The 4,139-nt window shown below is 37.7% G+C and overlaps 1 long non-coding RNA gene across 1 annotated transcript; it reads right to left on the reverse strand.

Annotated features, from left to right (window-relative positions):
• On the reverse strand, positions 1,018–2,165 carry LOC110434337. The gene is made up of 3 exons (XR_002451767.1): positions 1,908–2,165; positions 1,625–1,829; positions 1,018–1,101 (listed from the first exon to the last, which is right to left on the reverse strand). It is a non-coding gene; the product is annotated as an uncharacterized LOC110434337 (long non-coding RNA).

Consider the following 4,139-nt stretch of genomic DNA (forward strand, 5'->3'; position numbering starts at 1 on the left):
GCACTTATTATTCATGATTTAGGAACTCTCTACTTGATGGAATCTTGTCTTATGGTAGATGACTAAAATTCTCATTTACATCTTACGATGTAATACCCGATTTTAAGGACAAAAACAGATATGCACCATATGTGAGTTTTAGAGGTCAAATCTCACATGTAGCTCCAAATAAGGGGTAATATCAAAAGACAATGCATAAATATATAACGTACTTAGTATAAAAGATATAACCTTTGATAGCAAACAGCGGATAGACAACTCCAAACTTTGGGTATTAACTTCTCTCTACAGGATCCAACTGACTGGTAGATCACAAGCCTAAACTTCTCCTGACGTTTGGGGGAAATAGCAAGAGTGAGTCCATGTCGAACTCCACGAGTATAGCAACTAGATTGTATAGATCCCACAATCTCATGAACAATGTGACATAAATAATGTAGAGCATTAAATAATAAATAATGAGTATAACACACAAGAATTATCACCGTCGATGCAAGAATCCCCAAGGTTGCTCTTGACCGTGAGCACGGCTAGTATACCAGTTTTACACTCTGCAGAGGTTGTACATCTTTACCCATGAGTCATGATTTACCCTTTCGCCCGAGGTGATCAGCCTCTTAACCCACTTCCAGGGAAGGTCGGCAGGGATCACTATGAAGCCTTTCAAAGGTTTCGTCTAACAAGTTAGGGCCATTAGATTCACTCGGCAGGCAGATATAGAGCCCCCCTTCCATGGCACATAACCCGCAGCCTATACACACGGACAGAGGCCACACTATACCCAACGTGTGTAGCCATTCTTACGCCATTTAAGGTAACCGCTAACAAGCTAGAAAAAGATCCTCATACTGAGCTAAAGCCAGAGCCATTATAGCCCTCATGTTGTCCCGGTTATCACTTATAGATAAATCATCAAGTGGCTAAAAAGTCATTTTTATCATTTATTACTTAACATTAATCTAGTCACACAATCATGGTCACAGAATTAAAACCCAAATGCTATACTTGCCTTAATCCATTTGCTCTTGCTGATCCTTTTAGTCCTGTTGGTCTTACTTGATGCCAAAGCTCTGATCTTGATCACCAAAAACTGCTTTCCGTCTAAACTCGATCATCGATCACACAAACAAATGGAAACAAACATACACGAAGCAAACAAAGCTATAATTAGAACAGTACACCAATCAAATAAAAACAGTATGAAAAGTTTATAAAACGATTCTACGCATCGCTATGATCTCACAGACGTAAAGATCACGAAAATGGGAGTTAAAACGTAGAAGTTATGAATTTTGTAAGATTTTATATAGAAAAGAAAATTAATTAAAGTCACGAAATTAAAAAGTTTCAAACTGAGTAAACAATTTTACTAACATGTAGAACTCATGATTATGAATCTAACACAATTTGAATGGATCAAATCGGAGTTAAAGCGAAGAAAATATAACCTAAACAAGAAAGTGTATTTTCTTTGTATTTTTGGATTTACTTTTCTAAAGAAAAACGGCAATAATACTTGTTTGATGTCATGGTGACATCATCATAATCTCATCAAGCTAACTAGACGTTGGAGAAGCTAATTGATTACACGGAGGGCACGAAGACGTCGATCTTGTGAACTCACTGATGGGGTTCTTGTCGTCAGGAAGTGAGCGATGGTGACATACAGCTTGGCAAGGTGGGTCACGCCAACAACTTAAACCGGCGAGTTCGCAGATGGCTTCCTTGATGCCAAGCTTAGCAAGGAGGTCACGAACAACAGCAATGGCGGATAGATGCGTCCAAACGCGGTCGCACGAGCCAAAGCTAGGGCTAGCAGCGGCAGCTACCTGCAGAAGATGGCGACCACGTGTGAGGTACACACATAGCGAGCCAAAAAGAAAGAACAGTGCCTGCAACTTCGTTACCTAGATATATGGAGGATCGGAAATAGTCAAGGCTTGACGACGGTGAAGCAACAGGAGGTGTTCGTGATGGCGGCGGCTTCGGTGGACAGGCTCGGCTTCTCGGCGAGATCCGTCATGTATGAGATGAAAATTTTCCTCCACAGCAGTTCGGACGACAGCACACACAACCCGGCGTGACGTCGCGAATGGCAGCGAGGCCCTAGACAGCATTGCCGGTTGCGGCGCTGTGCTTCTGCGTTTGACGAGATCCAAAAGCAGAGGCTGCATAGGGATATAGGGCACGTCGGGAGTTTTTTTGGTATTGCTAGAAAATAAAAGAACAGGATACATCCTATAGCTTGCTATATATATAGGCTAGCAAGATACGTGTTTGGAACGTAATCAAGTTGGTCTTGGCCTCCTAATCTTCAGATCCATGTTGTGTGGTTAAAGCCCAGTCAAACTATAGAAAGAGATCGACTAGGAAAATCAACAAGAGACAAGTCGACCATGATAACTCAAGAGCGTTCCAAAAATAGAGTACAAATAAGCTTTAACCAAACATGGAAACTTACAGATAGATTAGAACATAATGAACCCAAATAAAATATTTGGAGCTCATGGTAAGATAATTTGGAGCACCTAAAAATTTGATTATGCTCACAGAAAAGGCCACAAAAATTCCCAAAGAACTTTTGTAGAGATCTCCTGATGGACGAGAAACTGAAAGGAGTGACTTAGTTTTGAAAGAAAAGATTCTCTTAAGCTGAGAGACAAGGAATTTGATTGTAGAAAAAAATATAAACATGTGCCGAAGAAGAAAGATCGATCTAATAAACGTATTTTAAATTTTTTTCTCACTATCAACACACAAAGGAGAAACAATCAAACATTACACCAAACCTTATGCACCAGCATGTATGCACAACAATATTGCTAAACCTTATGATAAATTTTAATTTAAGAAAACTATTATTTTCCTATATTTTTATGAGCACAAAAAAAAGTATAATTAGATAATTTAAATTCTATTTCAAAAGAAGCAAACTTTAGGGTGTTACATATAAGCATCTACATGCTGCAATGGTTGTGAGTATCTCTTGGCATATTTCAATTTGATTACATTATTATTGCCATGACCTAGGCATAGTGTGAAATCCCAAGTTCTTAAATGAATAAAGTGTTATATGAGAAATTCAAATACTTAGAGCACTTATCATAAGGGAATTTACTCTATGACTAGAGTTGTGAGACTAACCATTTCTCTAAGTGATTTATGTAGTCTCACTAAATGAGAATGTGTCTCTCAAATGAAGTGTGCTGTTATATGAAGATCATTATTCCAAAACCATGTGATGTATTCTCTCTAGCTAATTTGTAATTGATTTATCTATGATTATCCAATCACCATAATATGGCTTAAATCTACCCTTTGGACTTAATTGATCAATCATGGACATTCACACTTCCATTCCACTCAAAGAGTGTGCATGAGACATCAAGGGAGATTTAGTCCATGTTATGAGGTTTCTCTATTTAGTAACCCATTTGCCTTCCACATAAAGGGTTACTAAATGAGAAACTAGTACTTGTGTTACTAATGCCCTCTTATATGCTGAATCTTATCCACAGAAAATTTATGAGAAGAGGTTGTGCTTGGCTTAATTGAATAGATCACAAGTTTGAAGGTTACTCTTCACCTAAAGTGAGATGTTGCTGCTAGAGGTCATATAAATCAAAATCAAAATTTGAATAAAACAAGTTTGAGGTTAAATTAGATGGGCTATTTTGGAAGCATTCACAAGATTACAAGTATTGATAAGAGGACTGAATGGAAATTATATCTTGTGAGTTTTCTCAACCAAATCCACCTCAAGATTGGACAAGAAGCAAAGAAGAATTATGAATTTTGGAAGATCACAAGTGCTTTAACTCACCATGAACTATCAAGTGAGAACAATGGTCATCCAAATATCATGGAAGTCTCACTTATGATAGTCATACCAATTAAAATTTGTGTGGTGATCTATCTACCTTGGTGGTGGTATATCCTTTAGCATAATTTTAATTATTGTAAATTTGTTATGCCTTGACTAATATATAGGATGGATTCCTCTTGACTCTTAAACCGATTCAAGTGCATTTAACAAGTAGTTGAAATACTCGATGCACATATTAAGAGGGAGCTAGTTCTATGTCTTGTGTTTCTGAGACTAACCTTTTCTTCTAGTGAATTTGTGTAGTCTCTTGGTG

This window comes from Sorghum bicolor, chromosome 4 (assembly GCF_000003195.3).
Source record: "Sorghum bicolor cultivar BTx623 chromosome 4, Sorghum_bicolor_NCBIv3, whole genome shotgun sequence".
Taxonomy (NCBI): domain Eukaryota; kingdom Viridiplantae; phylum Streptophyta; class Magnoliopsida; order Poales; family Poaceae; genus Sorghum; species Sorghum bicolor.